Source organism: Danio rerio, chromosome 11 (genome assembly GCF_049306965.1).
Source record: "Danio rerio strain Tuebingen ecotype United States chromosome 11, GRCz12tu, whole genome shotgun sequence".
NCBI classification, from domain to species: domain Eukaryota; kingdom Metazoa; phylum Chordata; class Actinopteri; order Cypriniformes; family Danionidae; genus Danio; species Danio rerio.
Window position 1 is genome coordinate 44,377,639 of NC_133186.1, and position 19,862 is coordinate 44,397,500.

Genomic DNA, 19,862 nt, shown 5'->3' on the forward strand with positions numbered 1-19,862 from the left:
CAAACTGGTTGCAGCGGAAGAGCCCTCAACATGGAGGTGAGCGGTCAGCCGGTAAGAGGCAAAAGGAACGGCGTCATACCGCCCGTAGCGTTCGCTTAAAAAATTAAATGCAGCCATACGTACCTCTGGCTACATAATTCGCGGTCCCCAGAAACGTCCGCAGGACTATGTTTTCAGAATGAACCTGAATTTAAGTAGTTTGAACAGACAGCAAAAGTAATTTTTTTTGAGAGTAAGATAAAGGAAAATTAATAAACGATTGAATCACCCCCCCCCCCCCCCCCCCTAAAAAATACTAACTTATTTCAGCCCAATTCTGTGTGCAATTTGGTCTAAACCAACTGCTAAGTTAATATTTGGAATAAAAGTAATAGGACCAAATTAAACCCAGTGTTTTGGTTAGTCCATATTTTACCCAAAATGGGTTTAAGTAACCCATCATTTCACAGAGTGTAGTGTCTTGTGCAATAGAAAAGCTGGAGTGTAGAATTTTGTTAAATTTCCCATAGCCTGAAGGTGTTTTCAGAGCATATGACTTATAACCTATAACTGAACCTATTTAATATGACCTGTATCTTCTATCTATATCCTGCACTTGCTGCTATTGCACTCCTGCTAAGCTCTGATCTGCATTTCGTCTCCTTGTACATGTGTGATCACACTAAAGTCGAATGCAATCTAATCTAATATGCAGATTTATTTCCAGTAGTTGTGAGTGTGTAGTTGGTGATCTTGTGGGAATCTGGAGCGTCCCGCGTCCCCACGTTCATGCAGATGAATATGAGTGACCTTACTGGCAGATGGCAGAGAGCAGAACATCCCACCGTCCGCTCATCAACACACTATTGTCCACACACGCCGAGGCCTCTGATTGGCTGAGAGCACAGAGATACGGGTATAAAAGGAGGCTGAAGATGATGGAAATCCACTTGAAGATCAGACTTCAGCAGAATCAGCATCAGTCATGGCCACATACATGGACGTGTCTTTCCAGAGCAGCTTCAAGACTCAACATGTTCAACACGCAAGGTGAGCCTCTGTTTTTTAGCATTATCAGTGTTGGTAAACCATGTCTTGTTAAATGTGTAACCCTGTAGAACGAATCCCCTCAAAAGACCACAGTGAAGTTGACAATAAGAGTAATAATGTCTGAAGTGCAGATGATTAACGTGAGCGTGTGTGTTTACAGATGCGTTCTCACGTGTTTGGAGAGAAAGTGTGGCAGCAGCTTGGAGAAGCTCAGATGTGCTGTCGGAGAGTATCTTCAGGCCTCAGATCTGCTGGAGAGAGCCGTGTCTTTCCTCACGCTCAGAAGAGTCTTACTGTCTCATGACGGATACTCCAAATATTCCAGAGAAATCCTGCGGCTGTTTCCCGACCATGCAGAGGATGTAGCAGCGTTACTGTCTGAAGAATGAACACCGGATACTGAAACACTCAGACTGAACATCAAGAAGCCTTTAAAGAAATGTACAGTTGAAGTCAGAATAATTCGCCCTCCTGTGAAATATTTCCTAAATGATGTTTAACAGAGCAAGGAATTTCTCACAGTATTTCCTATAATATTTTTTCTTCTGGAGAAAGTCTTATTTCTTTTATTTTGGCTAGAATAAAAGCAGTTTTAAATTTTTTAAACACAATTTTAAGGTCCAAATTTTTAGCCCCCTTAAGCAATATTTGCTTTCTATTATCTACAGTACAAACCCCTGTTGTACAATGACTTGCCTAATTAACCTAATTAAGCCTTTAAGTGCCACTTTAAGCTGAATACTAGTATCTGAATATCTAGTCAAATATTATTTACTGTCATTATGACTAAGATAAAATAAATCAGTTATTAGAGATGAGTTATTAAACTATTATGATTAGAAATGTGTTGAAACATATCTTCTCTCTGTTAAACAGAATTATACAGGAGGGCTAATAACTCTGTCTTCAACTGTTTATAAAACACAGATGCCTTAATTTGAGTTTATTTTCTTGCTTCAAAGAATATTTTTATACTTTTTTGTTTTTACAAATGCTCAGTTTTATGCATTGTGTGCATTATTATTAGCAGTTGCACTGCCTTATAGCTCTTTTGTTTGTAAATGTGATGCTTTATGCTGATATTTGTTTAATATGCATAAAGAAATTGAAACCAAAACTCCTCTAAATGGGAGTAAATGTTTTTTTATATCAGTATTGTGATTTAACAATGATCCTATTATTCTTAATGAGGATCTCAAGCCATACATCTGGACGACAGTCCAAAATAAAATATGATTTTATACGATAATTCTCTTTTCTGTCTCTTATTTCATTTGCATTGAACACTATTTCTCATCAAAATCAATCCTTAATTCATTTTACTTCGACTTAGTCCCTTATTTATCAAGGATCGCTACATGGGAATGAACCGCCAACCATTCACACACACACTCATACACAACATCCAATTTCATTCATTCATTTATTCATTTTCTTTTCAGCTTAGTCCCTTTATTAATCTGGGGTCGCCACAGTGGAATGAACCGCCAACTTATCCAGCATATGCTTTACGCAGCAGATGCCCTTCCAGTATCGGGAAACACCCATACACACTCATTGACACATATGGACAATTTAGTTTATTCAATTCACCTAAACCGCACGTGTTTGGGAACCAGGAGCACCTGGAGGAATACCCACACCAACACGGGGAGAACATGCAAACTCCACACTGAAATGCCAATTAGTCCAGGCAGGACTTAAACCAGCAACCTTCTTGCTGTGAGGCAATTGTGCCACCGTGTAACCCCATGCTATTTAGATTTTTTTTTTTTTTTTTTTGCTGTTAGAACATTTGCCTTAAATATACCATCAAAACCAAGCTCTGAATCAGATGAATATTTTTAATTTGATGTCCGTAAGTGTGTCAGGGCTTACTCACACTATGCCATCCGTACCGTGCCCAGGCCCGTTTCCCGGATCGTTTGAGAAGTGTGAGTGCGCTGAATCGGGCTCAAGCACGGTTCACTTAACCGGCCCTGGCCCGGTTGGAAGAGGTGTGCCTGAGTGCGGATCACTTGGGCTGGGTACGCTTGTGTGTGAGTGCAAAACGCGCCAAAGCCCGAAACTGAAAGCGAGACGTGACTTTTAAGGGACTGTTTCATATGGATTTATTAATCATTCTTACTGTTCAGTGAACGCAAACTGCCGTAGTTTATTAAAGACGAGAACCCCTCACTGCACGTCAGCTGCGCGCCTTCAGCAGACCTCCTCATTCCTGCAGCATCAGAGCTTTATGATTGTTTATGAGCGCCAAAAGTGGCGGATCTGTCTGGTGAAATATCTGACTGCGTGTCACCGCATCCCTAAGGACTGTTTGGCGAAATATTTGACTGCATGTCACTGCATAACAAACGACTGAAAGGATATAACTAGAGAACTCTCCACTGTGCTGCTGGGTGAGAGCGTATGGCAAGCCGTTTTAGCATTTAAACCTTGTTCTGACTATCCATAAATATATTTAGAGATATCTCTAATTATATTTTGACTAGTCATAATTATAATTCGACTAGTCAGATTGGAGATATCTGCAAATATATTATGACTGACTAGTCATATCCCTCCATTGAAAAACATTTGCAGATATCTCTAAATGAGTTTTGACTCGTCAAAAATCCAATTCAAGATATCTACAACTGTAATTCGACTATTAGTAAATTAATTAGAGATATCTTCAAATATATTTGTAAATATCTCTAAATATGATGAATTAAAGACATCTCTAAATGTATTATGACTAGTAAAAACTCAGTTAGAGATAGCCTATCTCTAATTACAATTGTGACTAGTCAAAACTCATTTAGAGATATCTGCAAATATTTTTCAATGGAAGTCAATGGAGGAATATGACTAGTCATAATATATTTGCAGATATCTCCAATCTGATTTCGTACTAGTACAATTGCAATTGCAGATATCTCTAATTGTCATTCTGAGTAGTGGAATTATAATTATGACTAGTCAAAATATAAATAGAGATATCTCTAAATATATTTATGGAGTCAGAACAAAGATTTAAATGCTTAAAAGGCTTGCCATAGAGAGCGCTTCTCACTAAACAGCGCAGCAGCGATGACGTAAGCGTGCCGAGGCCCGATATGGTGTGAGCGCGGGCCGTCGGGGAAGACGGGAGGGGGGACAAGCGTGCTTTGGCCCGGTTCGAGGCAACTGTACCTAGTGTGAGTACGGCCTCAGAGTTTGTTTCGGGGGTTTAGGATAGTAATGCTAGAACTGAGACTCTGTTTTTTAGAGTTTCCCACACACAACAATAGAAGTGTGTCTATTCACATGATAATGAGCAGGATAAATGCTCTGAAACCCCCCGGGGGAATTAGGCTCTGTAGTTTTGAGGTAGCAGCGTTTCCCATGACTTCAGGGTCATTTATTTAATTTAAGTGTATGATTATTTGAAATCCATGTAAAATTGAGGAAAATATATATTGTACTAATACTTTAAATATTAAATCAGATTTTATTTTTCGGTTATAATAACATTATTCAAAACATTTCTAAAATATTTCATTCTCATGTTCACGGTTCAACGCTGAGGATCAGATGACTGGCCCGATCGGATTAGTGGTTCAGATTTGTACTAGCCCCACCAAAAAAGAAAAAAAAAAAAGGTTAATAGCGCAGCCACATATTTTAAATATTTGTAAATCTGGAATATAGACAATGTTAATAAATGTATAATGAGCAAAGTGTTATGCAAATAAAAGTAGCAGTATGGAAAATGTGCAGGTATTTGATTGCAAAACAAAAAGTGGCTGACCTGCCAAACTGATGGTAAATTGTACAAAACAACACTTAAGTTTTTTCGTTGTGCTGCACCCAGTGGTGGAAAGAGTACTGAAAAATCATACTTAAGTAAAAGTTCCATAACTTGCCTAAAAACGTAGTGAGACTCCATTGAGTCTGAATGTGAGCTGAGGTGCAGCTTCCTCCAGGGTTTTCATGAACTCCTTCTGGTTGAACGGCTGCAGCTCTGGAGGACTCTGGGAATTGAGGAAAAACACAAACATTATTAGAACATTCCATCAACATTAAGAAAAACATTTCTATCAACATTACAAGAAGGTAATGAAAGTATATAAAGCTAACATTTACAGACTTTCAGTCCCTCTCTCTCTTTTTATTTTATTATATTTGATCTTACAATATTCTAGCTGTAAAGGCACTAATAAAGGTGCGACACACACCGCACAGATGATTCAGGGTTTGGGAACTCGGTGAGAGCAGACACACTTCTATTGTGAGCGTGATTGAATGTGATGAATAGAGAAGTGTGTGAACGTGTGTGTCTCTGAGACTCCAGCAGGTTAAAGATCTGCTAAAGCAGCTGCTGCTGGAGGAGGGTTGAGCATGTGTGTGTGTGTGTGTGTGTGCCTCATTGTCTGCTCCTGCTCCTCCATTGGCTGCAGACTGTGAGAAAGTGCGAGCAGCTCAAGCCTCACACATTGATATGGAGATTTGTGAGTATAAATAGAGGAGCTGCAGGCAGTGCAAACCAGAGCCCGAGATCTCCAGCAGATCCACACATCAACACCTACAATCATCTCAAAGCTCAACATTCAGCAACATCACTGCAGCGTCCGGCTCTTCTCCATCTGAAGGACACTTTCCTGACACTCGTCTGTCTCCATCTGCAGCTGAGAAAGAAGAAGAAGAAGCAGAGATGAAGATCAGCTCTCCAGAGTTCCTCCAAGCTGGAGAAAGAAAGCAGAGACGCTCCACTTGACATGCTGAGATTGAGCTCTTTCTGTCCAGAGAGGAGATGAAGAGGCGGAGATGAAGACTGCTGGAGCTGAACTAGAAGCTGCAGACTTACTTCATCATCTGAGCACGAGAGCTTCAGCAAAGTCAACAAGAGCTGGAGTTGAAGAGGCTTCCAGCAGCTCCACGTCTACAGCAGACGCTCAGACTCTCGCTGTATGAGGAGATGAAGACTTTCAGGAGTTCAGGAGAATCATCTGCTCTGATCATCAAGACTTCTGTGAAGAGACTCAATGAGCAGAGATCCTGATATAATAATGTCTATATTAGACAACTCTGACTTACTTCAGCTGCATCTTCATGAGATGTGACTGTTCTTATTGTCCTGTTTCAGGACCGAGAGACGAACATGAGTGCATCACTCTCTTAAGTGCTGATCCTGAATCTGCTGCTGCTTATTTATACAGCGACTTGTATCTGGACAAAGTGTGTTCTTCCTGTTGTGGGAAAGTGTGTGTAAATGTTGATCTTCAGTGAAGTTTGCTGTGAGGAGACCTGTGATTTATTTACTAAATCTTGTTGTTTTGATTGATATTTCTGATCAGAAGTTGCTTTTATTAAAGTAAATGTTACACACTTTGCATTAGATGCATCATCAGATGAATCTCTTTATTTTAAAGGGTGTTTATACGGCTTTATTCTACAAGCTGATAGTGTCTATTGTCGTGTGAAATGTTTTCATTTCTCGATATTGATGTGCTGTTTATATAAAGTGGCTCAGATTGAGCTTGTATTTGGCTTATTGTACTATGATGATCTTCTATTTAAGATGATCTTCATTCAGAGGCTTTATGATTCAGATTGAATCTTTTCTCTTTGGTCTATATTAGACCACATACATGTACCCTGCTTTAAGGGTTTGTTGATTCTCAACATGTGTTGAATATTCTCCTGTACTGTATACAGCAGTCACCGTTCCTTCTGTGAAGGTTTTTATATTTGATGATTGTCGTTTTAATTGATCATTTGTGCTTCTGTGAAGTCTGAAAAGATTAAAGCAGCTCACTGAATGTATTTCTGCTGCGAAATAAAACAATCAACTGAACATCTGACATCTTCTGTGGTCATTATCAGTTTATATTGTGATGGTTGCTTGTCAAAAAAGATTAGATACCACTCATTCAAAGTGTGCATGTTAAATCATAAACTTCCCTGCTATGATACAGCGGCTAATATAGAAGGCCTACATTCAGATTATAATTCATACCACACAATACTCTGCAGATACTAAATCTATTTTAAGTGGTTGAAACGTGCAATGTATACAGTTTGCAAATACTCTAATTGTCCAAAAGTTTTGTGGTGATTTTTCTTTACCCTGCTGAAAAATCCAGCTTAACTGGTTTTAACTGGTTGACCAGCCTGGTTTTAGAGGGGTTTTGGCCACTTCCAGGCTGGTTTCCAGCCATTTCTAGCCTGGTCTTAGCTGGTCAGGCTGGAAAATGACCAGCGAAATCCAGCTAAAACCAGCTTGACCAGCCTGGTTTCAGCTGGATATAGCTGGTTTTGGCTGGACTTCCAGCTTGGCTAGGCTGGTCAAGTTGGTTTTAGCTTGTCATCTTCCAACTTAACCAGCTAAGACCAGGCTGGAAATGGCTGGAAACCAGCCTGGAAGTGGCCAAAACCCCTCTAAAACCAGCCTGGTCGACCAGCTAAAACCAGCCAACCAGCCTAGGCTGGGTTAAGCTGGATTTTTCAGCAGGGTAAGCTATAGACATATTATTTTGAGACATATATAGACATAGACGTCTATAATTATTGGTTATTTAAAGTTTTACATTAAGGAAAAACATTTCCTTGATTTAATTTAAAATACTATTTATTGGAAAGTTTTCAATACAGAAGTGTTTAGCTAGCTGTATTAGCATGGCGCTTTGAAATTAGCAGGATACACCATTCTTAAACTACAGTTTGACCTGATATAACTCATACAACATCATCTACAATGGTAGAGGTACTAAACAAAATATTATCTTGTTATTTTTTTACTTTCTTACCTCAGAATTCAATTTTATGTTGTAACGTTAGCTTCTGTAAAGATTACAAGACTGACTGGAAAATCATCATGTGTGATTGTTAAGGAAACCTGAGGAAACTGAAATACCTGTCAACCCTCCCGTTTTTCCCGGGAATCTCCCGTATTTTACTGTTCTATCCCGCTATTATCCTGTAAAGGTATTTCTCCCGTATTTTCAGTCTTTCTCTGAACAGCCAAGCCTCCCAATACGCAACCCATACCGCCGAACCACCAGGGGTCGCCCCTTGCTCTAAATCGTGAGTCTTCTGTGCTTTCGCTTGTTTAGGAATGAAAAAACTTAAAAACACATATTGTGATAAACAGACGCTGTTTCCCAAACGGATTCTGTACTCGCGATTTGAAGCGGAGAGAAAGTCTGTTTTTTGTGTGCGTGTTTAAACAGACTTACAAACATAATTAATATTAATAACATATGAGGATGTCGATATCGGTAGGTTTTTTTCCAAACAACTAATTTCGTCTTAAATGAGCATAAAAAGTAACCCCACAGAGAAATCCAGCTTAAACCAGCCTAGGCTGGTTGGCTGGTTTTAGCTAGTCGACCAGCCTGGTTTTAGAGGGTTTTTGGCCATTTCCAGGCTGGTTTCCAGCCATTTCCAGCCTGGTCTTAGCTGGTCAGGCTGGGAGATGACCAGCTAAAACCAGCTTGACCAGCCTAGCCAGGCTAGGAGTCCAGCCAAAACCAGCTATGTCCAGCTTAAACCAGGCTGGTGAAGCTGGTTTAAGCTGGATTTAGCTGGCCATGTTTATTTATTTATTTATTTGTTAATAATAATTATTAAACATATTACCGACCATTAAGGAACATCACAATGTTTCTTAACCAATGTCTTATCCCTAATCTTCTCCCTGTGTTTCAACTGTAGCCGGTCTCCTCAAACATATCCAAAAGAGGGAGACAGAGACGCGGGAATAGTTAACCAGGCTTTAGTCTGAAGAGCGCAGTAACTAGTCAAAGATTCTCAAATTATGAGTATAAGAAAAAATACATGATGGGGAATTAATGTCTAACTCCATTTAAATAGTTTAATATAATTTTCTAAAACACCTACAGTTGCAATCAGAATTATTAAACCCTTGAATTATTAGCCCCCCCCCCCTAAATCTGTTTAACAGAGAGACTTTTTCAACACATTTCTACTCATAATAGTTTTAATAACTCATCTTTTATCACTGATTTATTTTATCTTTGACATGATGACAGTAAATAATATTTGACTAGATATTTTTCAAGACACTATACAGCTTAAAGTGACATTTAAAGACTTAACTTAGGTTAATTAATTAGGTTAACTAGGCAGGTTAGGGTAATTAAGCAAGTTATTGTATAACGATGGTTTGTTCTGTAGACTATTAAAACAAAATATAGTTTAAAGGGGCTAATAATTTTGACCTTAAATGTTTTTTAAAAATTAAAACTGCTTTTATTCTGGCCCAAATAACACAAATAAGACTTTCTCCAGAAGAAAAAATATTATCAGACATACTGTGAAAATTTCCCTGCTCTGTTAAACATAATTTGGGAAATATTAAAAAAAAAGAAATTCAAAGGGGGTTTAATAATTCTGGTTGCAACTGTAAATCAATATTGTCTGTGAAAAATACTTACAAAACAGACCTGACACCCAAACATATTTCCGTATAAGAGCCTGAAGGCTATATCAAATATAACACACACATATACAGTAGCCTATTTACATATTTGTAATTCCAGTGGCTAAAAAAATAAGTTAACAGCCATTATTGCAATATTTTGATGTCGCATGTCACATATGACAAATATTTTATATAAAAGAGTTCAGAAGCAAAACCCTTTAAATGCCATCTGAAATGGTCTACTATTTACTATTTACTATTTTGTAAGTAATTAAATATTTTCTGTCTGTCTAGTTTTGAAGCAGGAAACATTGCTGCAAATGAAGAAACTGAATGGATATTATGGTGAAATATTTTTATTTCCTCTATTGGACACAGTTGTTCATATTTAGAACAATGTTTGATCACAATGCTTATATAAAATAACATTTACTCCCATCAAAGGAGCTTCGGTTTAAACATCGCCTCATGCTTTTTCAATGAAAACAGCATAAAGTACCAATTATTAAGAAATTAAATATATTGCAGTGTATAACTGCCAAAAATAATGCATATGATGCATAAAAATGTGCATTTGTTAAAACAAAGATATACAAATATTCCTACGAGCAATAAAGGTGAACATAATGAAGATCACAGATAAGGCATTGCGGATTTTTTTAAAGTCTTGTGTTTCAGTATCCGGTGTTCATTCTTCAGACAGTAACGCTGCTACGTCCTCTGTATGGTCGGGAAACAGCCGCAGGATTTCTCTGGAATATTTGGAGTATCCGTCATGAGACAGTAAGACTCTTCTGAGCGTGAGGAAAGACACGGCTCTCTCCAGCAGATCTGAGGCCTGAAGATACTCTGCGACAGCACATCTGAGCTTCTCCAAGCTGCTGCCACACTTTCTCTCCAAACACGTGAGAACGCATCTGTAAACACACACGCTCACGTTAATCATCTGCACTTCAGACATTATTTCTCTTATTGTCAACTTCACTGTGCTCTTTTGAGGGGATTCGTTACACATTTAACAAGACACACAACATTGATAATACTAAAAAACAGAGACTATCTTTTATAGATAATAACTGAGCAAATTAATAACATGAGGAACAAATGCAAATGTAAATATGTTGATCAAGTTGATGCTACGGGGAGATCCTGAGGGACATGAGTCTGAAACAGCAGATCTGCTTGCTTTAAAACCCGGAGTTCATATACCAAACCCAGGAAATTTCACCAGCAATACTTTTGTGTTTAAAACTACACTGTAAAAAAAAACTAATTTTAAAGAAAATATCCTTAAATTTTTTACAGTAATTTTTTGTCATTTCACATTATATTCAAAACTTAGTAAAATGACAACCAATCTCTCTAAATTAACCGTTTGACTTTCATTTTAGGTACTTTATTATTAAAGAAAAATTACTGACATTTGTGTTTTTTATACAGGGAAATTACAGTATTATTTATACAGTATTTTTTCTGTTATTTTAAATTATATTCAAAAGTTCGTAAAAATTACAAACAATATCTGTAAATTAACGGCTTGAATGTTATTTTATGTACTATATAAGTAATGACAAATTACAGCAATTTGTCTGTTTTTTACAAAAAAATTGACGAATTATTTAAAGTGTTTTTTCCTGTTTTTTAAGTACATTTAAAATTACGTAAAATTAAAGTAATAAATTGTAATTACTTGCTCTGTAAAAAAATAAAAATAAATCGTAAAAAAAGGTCAAATGACTGGCAGCTACGGCTGCCAAACAAAAACCATAAAATTAAGGTAAAATTTCTTTGTTGAAAAAAAGTGCAAAAAATAATAAATCTACAGATATTTTCATGAAAATGTTTACAGAGAAACACTGTTATTTTAAAGACTTTTCCTAGATTATTACGATCAAATCCATTTAATAAAGTAACACGCTAAGAGTGCTCACATACACCTGTTCCAGATTCCGCTGATTGCACACACACAGTCGGAGGACTGTTATGAACTGATTAGATGCACTTTAAAAGCAGCACAGACGCACACGCCAATTGCTTAGTCTTGTTATACTGCTACTGTGAACATTATGATGCGGTTCTCTTCTTTGGCCTTGCTTTGTTTGTTAATTGTTTAAGTTGTTTGCTGCCAGGACTGATCATTTGCCTGTAAATTGACCATGACTCTGGATTCACTGCATACATCTGTATGCAGTTTGCCCTTGTGTTGACGTTCTTGCCTGACCATCTCTGTGTAATAAACCTGCATTTGAATCTGCACTTCTTTGTCAGGGTCCCCTCCACGTTACAGTTCCATTTCATTAAGATTTGGAACTGAATCATTTCATACAACTTAAACCTCTACATGTTTTAAAGTAATACTATTCAATAATATGTAATGTTATAGTTGTGAGAATTTTAATCAGTTGTATCTCGTTTGATGTTTTTTCCAAACTTTTTTGATCCAAAATAAAACTTAAATTACGACCAAGAGCATGTCTTGGCATTTTATTAAAGGCGTTTAATTGTAAAAAAATAAATAAATAACATTGTTTTTTCTTGAACTTTTAGTGCAGTCACTTTATTGATGGTGTTCGATCATAATAATCTAGGAAAAGTCTGTAAAATAACAGTGTTTCTCTGTAAAACTCTTATTGTGTTACTTTATTAAATGGATTTGATAGTAATAATCTAGGAAAAGTCTGTAAAATAACAGTGTTTCTCTGTAAAACTCTTATTGTGTTACTTTATTAAATGGATTTGATAGTAATAATCTAGGAAAAGTCTGTAAAATATCAGTGTTTCTCTGTAAAACTCTTATTGTGTTACTTTATTAAATGGATTTGATCATAATAATCTAGGAAAAGTCTGTAAAATAACAGTGTTTTTCTGTAAATATTTTAATGAAAATATCTGTAGATTTATTATTTTTTGCACTTTATTTAAACAAAAAAATGTTACCGTAATTTTACGGTTTTTGTTTGGCAGCCGTAGCTTCCAGTCATTTGACCTTTTTTTACGATTTTTTTTTTACAGTGTAGTCAATGAGCACATTTGTTTTACCTTTAAAGAGAGAAACCAACACATCAGATAAGATCTTAAAGCTGATTCTGCATCAGCCTCATTAATAAAGCAACCATCAGAGTCCTGTAATATTGAGTTTAGCTCATGTCAGCCGGCTATTAAGACTTTGTTCACTGTAAAATAAAATAAGCTGTGTTCCACACAATCGAGTTGTGTTGAGACAACATGAAGGAATTTAGTAAGACTAGTAGTTTGTACAAATTTAAGTGGATTGAACGCAACACACTCAAGTTAACAGAATTGTGTTGTTTCAGCTCATTTTTAGTAAGCAAACAAGCAGCAAACATCATCATACATCAGATATATTGTAGAGTAGAGTGTGAGATGATGCTGTAATGTCCTGGATGCTCACCTTGCGTGTTGAACATGTTGAGTCTTGAAGCTGCTCTGGAAAGACACGTCCATGTATGTGGCCATGACTGATGCTGATTCTGCTGAAGTCTGATCTTCAAGTGGATTTCCATCATCTTCAGCCTCCTTTTATACCCGTATCTCTGTGCTCTCAGCCAATCAGAGGCCTCGGCGTGTGTGGACAATAGTGTGTTGATGAGCGGACGGTGGGATGTTCTGCTCTCTGCCATCTGCCAGTAAGGTCACTCATATTCATCTGCATGAACGTGGGGACGCGGGACGCTCCAGATTCCCACAAGATCACCAACTACACACTCACAACTACTGGAAATAAATCTGCATATTAGATTAGATTGCATTCGACTTTAGTGTGATCACACATGTACAAGGAGACGAAATGCAGATCAGAGCTTAGCAGGAGTGCAATAGCAGCAAGTGCAGGATATAGATAGAAGATACAAGTCATATTAAATAGGTTCAGTTATAGGTTATAAGTCATATGCTCTGAAAACACCTTCAAGCTATGGGAAATTTAAGACATTCTACACTCCAGCTTTTGGTCCCACTTTATATTAAGTGGCCTTAGCTAATATGTACTTACACAGGAATTAATAGTTTGTTATAATGTACTTATTGTGTAAATACATGTATTTATTCTGTATTTAAGCTTGATTAAATACCTGTATGTAATTACATCTGTAATTAACTCCTGTAATTACATTTGTAAATACACTGTTGAGGATTCCCTACACCTTAACCCTACCTATTCCACCAAACCTGTCCATAACCCAACCCCTATCCCAACTCAAGAGCACCACAAGTGTTCTCAAATACATTATGAACACAGTAAGTGCATTGTATTTATTTTTTGATGCAAGTACATAGTAGTTAAGGCCACCTAATATAAAGTGGGACCCAGCTTTTTTATTGCACTACATTTAGAAATGCTGAGTTATTTAAACTCAATTTGAGTCAAATATGGACTAACCCAAACATTGGGTTAATTTTGATCCTATTAATTTAATAAGAAATGTAACCCAGCAGTTGGTTTGGACAGTATCGCACACAGAGTTGAAACAAGCTATCATATTTAGAGTGTGACATTAGAATAAAGCAACAGTAAACTCCAGTAAACAACTCAACGCTTGGTCAAATAGGTGAGGAAAACATCAATGTGTAGTTAATTTATTGGTGCATTCATTTTTCTTCAGCTTAGTCGCCGATTTATCAGGGGTCACCACAGCGGAATGAACCACCAATTACTCTGGCATATATTCTACACAGCGGATGCCTTTTCAGCCATAATCAAGCACTGAGAGTACATTAACTCATGAACCTCCAGTTCTGGGAAAATGTTGGGTAATTTTTTTTTTCAAATAAATTCAATTGACCCTTTTTAACCCAGTGGTTGTGTTTGTCCATATATTACCCAACATCGGGTTACAACAACCTAAAATTGTTGCATCCAGAGCAGGAATTGGAGCACCCAGAGGAAACACAGACGCCAGCATTGGGAGAACATGCAAACTGTTGTGTTGGTTTTTCCAAATAGATTCAAATGACCCTTTTTTAACCCAGTGGTTGGGTTGGTTCATATTTGACCCCACATTGGGTTACAACAAGAGTGTCAAACTCAATTCCTGGAGGGCCGAAGCCCTGCACAGTTTAGTTCCAACCCTGCTCCAACACACTTACCTGTAGATTTCAAACAAGCCTGAAGGACTCAATTAGTTTGATCAGGTGTGTTTAATTAGGGTTGGAACTAAACTGTGCAGAGCTGCGGCCCTTTTGGAACTGAGTTCGACACCTGTGGGTTACAACAACCTAAAATTGTTGCACCCAGAGCAGAAATTGGAGCACCCAGAGGAAACACCTACGCCAGCACTGGGAGAACATGCAAACTGTTGTGTTAGTTTTTCCAAATAGATTCAAATGATACTTTTTTAACCCAGTGGTTGGGTTGGGTCTAGACTTTAATCCTGTTAATATCCAAAAGTGTGTGGATTCCCTGGTCAAATATTGAGTTTGTGTCGGGGTTTAGGATGCTAATGACGCTAGAACTGAGACTCTGTTTTTTAGAGTTTCCCACACACACAACAATAGAAGTGTGTCTATTCACATGATAATGAGCAGGATAAATGCTCTGAAACCCCCCGGGGGAATTAAGATCTGTAGTTTTGATGTAGCAGCGTTTCCCATGACTTCAGGGTCATTTATGATTCTTTATATGCATCAATATTGGAAATACAGGCTTTTCAAACTACTTATTTAAACTGAGTTGAAATAACACAATGCTTATGTTTTCCTTGGGGACACTGTATTTGTGTTACCTTCAATCCAGCTAAATTTGTAAAAATTATGAAATTAACTTAAGCGAATTGTGTTGGGACAACATGAAGGAATTGTGTGGAACTAGGGTCTAATGAGGTCAAGTGACAGAAAATGTAATTAGTCCCCACTGAAAAAAAGTGTTGCATGCAGAACTATTGCAAACAATTTATTTGTGTTGAATTTAAACAGGGCGAGGCAGTGGCGCAGTAGGTAGTGCTGTCGCCTCACATCAGGAAGGTTGCTGGGTCGCTGGTTCGAACCTCGGCTCAGTTGCCGTTTCTGTGTGGAGTTTGCATGTTCTCCCTGCCTTCGTGTAGATTTCCTCCAGGTGCTCCGGTTTCCCCCACAGTCCAAAGACATGCGGTGCAGTTGAATTGGGTAGGCTAAATTGTCCGTAGTGTATGAGTGTGTGTGTGAATGTGTGTGTGGATGTTTCCCAGAGATGGGTTGCGGCTGGAAGGGCATCTGCTGCGTAAAAACTTGGTGGATAAGTTGGTGGTTCATTCCGCTGTGGCGACCCCGGGTTAATAAAGGGACTAAGCCGACACTCACCGCACAGATGATTCAGGGTTTGGGAACTCGGTGAGAGCAGACACACTTCTATTGTGAGCGTGATTGAATGTGATGAATAGAAAAGTGTGTGAACGTGTGTGTCTCTGAGACTCCAGCAGGTTAAAGATCTGCTAAAGCAGCTGCTGCTGGAGGAGGGTTGAGCATGTGTGTGTGTGTGTGTGCCTCATTGTCTGCTCCTGCTCCTCCATTGGCTGCAGACTGTGAGAAAGTGCGAGCAGCTCAAGCCTCACACATTGATATGGAGATTTGTGAGTATAAATAGAGGAGCTGCAGGCAGTGCAAACCAGAGCCCGAGATCTCCAGCAGATCCACACATCAACACCTACAATCATCTCAAAGCTCAACATTCAGCAACATCACTGCAGCGTCCGGCTCTTCTCCATCTGAAGGACACTTTCCTGACGCTCGTCTGTCTCCATCTGCAGCTGAGAAAGAAGATGCAGAGATGACGATCAGCTCTCCAGAGTTCCTCCAAGCTGGAGAAAGAAAGCAGAGACGCTCCACTTGACATGCTGAGATTGAGCTCTTTCTGTCCAGAGAGGAGATGAAGAGGCGGAGATGAAGACTGCTGGAGCTGAACTAGAAGCTGCAGACTTACTTCATCATCTGAGCACGAGAGCTTCAGCCAAGTCAACAAGAGCTGGAGTTGAAGAGGCTTCCAGCAGCTCCACGTCTACAGCAGACGCTCAGACTCTCGCTGTATGAGGAGATGAAGACTTTCAGGAGTTCAGGAGAATCATCTGCTCTGATCATCAACACTTCTGTGAAGAGACTCGATGAGCAGAGATCCTGATAATAATGTCTATATTAGACAACTCTGACTTACTTCAGCTGCATCTTCATGAGATGTGACTGTTCTTATTGTCCTGTTTCAGGACCGAGAGACGAACATGAGTGCATCACTCTCTTAAGTGCTGATCCTGAATCTGCTGCTGCTTATTTATACAGCGACTTGTATCTGGACAAAGTGTGTTCTTCCTGTTGTGGGAAAGTGTGTGTAAATGTTGATCTTCAGTGAAGATTGCTGTGAGGAGACCTGTGATTTATTTACTAAATCTTGTTGTTTTGATTGATATTTCTGATCAGAAGTTGCTTTTATTAAAGTAAATGTTACACACTTGATGCATCATCAGATAAATCTCTTTATTTTAAAGGGTGTTTATACGGCTTCATTCTACAAGCTGATAGTGTCTATTGTCGTGTGAAATGTTTTCATTTCTCGATATTGATGTGCTGTTTATATAAAGTGGCTCAGATTGAGCTTGTATTTGGCTTATTGTACTATGATGATCTTCTATTTGAGATGATCTGCATTCAGAGGCTTTATGATTCAGATTGAATCTTTTCTCTTTGGTCTATATTAGACCACATACATGTACCCTGCTTTAAGGGTTTGTTGATTCTCAACATGTGTTGAATATTCTCCTGTACTGTATACAGCAGTCGCCGTTCCTTCTGTGAAGGTTTTTATATTTGATGATTGTCATTTTAATTGATCGCATGATCATTTGTGCTTCTGTAAAGTCTGAAAAGATTAAAGCAGCTCACTGAATGTATTTCTGCTGCGAAATAAAACAATCAACTGAACATCTGACATCTGTGGTCATTATCAGTTTATATTGTGATGGTTGCTTGTCAAACACTGCGTTGTGAAGATTAGATACGATTTTACATCCTTTTTCAAACCACTCATTCATAGTCAGCATCAAAATTCATTAATTTTCTCCTCGGCCAAGTGCCTCCACCAATCTGGGGTCACCACAGCAGAATGAACCGCCAACTTATCCAGCATATGTTTTACGCAGCGGATGCCCTTCCAGCCGCAACCCATCACTGGGAAACCCATACATACTCATTCGCACACATACATACGCCATGGACAACTCGGCCAACCTAATACCCCAACACGCATATGTTTGGACTTGTGGGGGAGAACATGCAAACTCCACACAGAAATGCCAACTGACCACTGGGTAGCACTCTCGCCTCACAGCAAGAAGGTCGCTGGTTCGAGTCCCGACTGGGTTAGTTGGCATTTCTGTGTGGAGTTTGCTTGTTCTCCCCATGTTGAGCTCCTTCGGGTTAAGCCCGGCCAGGTTCCGTGGGATAAAACCTGACCTTCATGTTCTCGCATACGAGCCCCAACCCCAGACTATTCAACCTTGTGTGTCCTTATCATAACCTTGTAATTCTGTTCTCCTCAACTCTGATTCTCTCCTCTTACACACTGTTGATTGAAATTGATACAAATGCCTACCATGGATGTTCCAGTACTCTTGCCATACTTTCATGATATTAATATTCATAATAAATTTAATATAATCAATTTATAATAGGGTGAGGCAGTGGCGCTGTAGGTAGTGATGTCGCCTCACAGCAAGAAGGTCGCTGGTTCGAACCTCGGCTCAGTTGGCGTTTCTGTGTGGAGTTTGCATGTTCTCCCTGCCTTCGCGTGAATTTCCTCCGGGTGCTCCGGTTTCCCCCACAGTCCAAAGACATGCGGTACAGGTGAATTGGGTAGGCTGAATTGTCCGTAGTGTATGAGTGTGTGTGTGGATGTTTCCCAGAGATGGGTTGCGGCTGGAAGGGCATCCGCTGCGTAAAAACTTGCTGGATAAGTTGCCGGTTCATTCTGCTGTGGTGACCCCGGATTAATAAAGGGACTAAGCCGACAAGAAAATGAATGAATGAATGAATTTATAATAATACTCCGAACAAAAATATACATTTAGTTTAAAACTGTTTTATTAACCAGATTTAACCACTAAGTTATGAAATATTTGTTTGCATAATTCCCAAAAACACTTTCAAGACACAGAGTCTCATATCTGAGGTTTAAAACAGTACAAGCTGATCTCTAATAACTCTATATAATCTATTAAGATGATTTAAACCCAAATGACGTCAAAAAATTACTAAAATAATGTAAAAGTGATGGAACACGAGATGATAATCAATAATAACAACAAATAAGAAAGACATACAGAATTTTTCCTAAAGGCAGACCACATTTCAGGACATTTTACTGATTAATATCCTGAAATGTTGTCTGAATAATAATGTCAGAGTGAAAATCAGAAATATTAACCATCATTTTTGGTCAATTCTATGATGAACTGAGATCAACGCTATCTGCAGGACACTGATTTGTGTCTGCATAGTTTCTGAAGTGCTTTTCAGCTCAGCGGTTAGTGTGCGTCCCTGAGCGTTCACTACAAAAATAACCTTTACTGATTATTTACATCGTTTAAAATGACATATTGTTCCTTTTAAATATATGGCTTTTCACACTGCACTGAACCCTGGGTTATCGTCAATCTAAAAGTCCGTTCAAAGGAATAGTTCACCCAAATAAATGTAAATTCTGTCATCATTTACTCACTGCACTTGTTTCAAACCTTCATAAGTTTCAGTTTTTTTCTCTCAAACACAGCCAGAAGATTTTTTGAAAAATATATTGCTCAGTAACATACACTCACTGGCCACTTTATTAGGTACACCTGTCCAACTGCTCGCAAATTTCTAATCGGTATGGAAGATTGGAGAAACTTTCTGGTCTGATGAGTCTCGATTTCCGCTGCAACATTCGGATGGTCAGAATTTGGCTTCAACAACATGAAAGCATGGATCCGTCCTGCCTTGTATCAACCGTTGCTGGTGATGGTGTAAAGACATGGGGGAGACTTTCTTGGCACACTTTGGGTCCATTAGTACCAATTGAGCATCATGTCAACACCACAGCCTACCTGAGTATTGTTGCTGACCATGTCCATCTCTTTATGAGCACAGTGTCTCCATCTTCTGATGGCTACTTCCAGCACATTGTCATAAAGCGTGAATCATCTTAAACTGGTTTCTTGAACATGACAATGAGTTCACTGTACTCAAATGGCCTCCACAGTCACCAGATCTCAATCCAATAGAGCACCTTTGGGATGTGGTGGAACGGGAGATTCGCATCATGGATGAATCTGCAGCAACTGTGTGATGCTATCATGTCAAAATGGAGCAAAGTCTCTGAGGAATTTTCCAGTAGCTTGTTGAATCCATGCCATGAAGGATTAAGGCAGTTATGAAGGCAAAAGGGGGGTCCAACCCGGTACTAGTAAGG

The 19,862-nt window shown here is 38.6% G+C and overlaps 1 protein-coding gene and 1 long non-coding RNA gene across 2 annotated transcripts in view; both read right to left on the minus strand.

Annotated features, from left to right (window-relative positions):
* flnba (filamin B a) overlaps positions 1-19,862 on the minus strand; it is a 750,037-nt gene that overhangs the window by 504,662 nt on the left and 225,513 nt on the right. The gene's annotated exons all lie outside the window — the stretch shown is intronic.
* Positions 9,777-12,950, minus strand: si:ch211-193l2.7. The gene is made up of 2 exons (XR_001800577.3): positions 12,849-12,950; positions 9,777-10,353 (listed from the first exon to the last, which is right to left on the minus strand). It is a non-coding gene; the product is annotated as a si:ch211-193l2.7 (long non-coding RNA).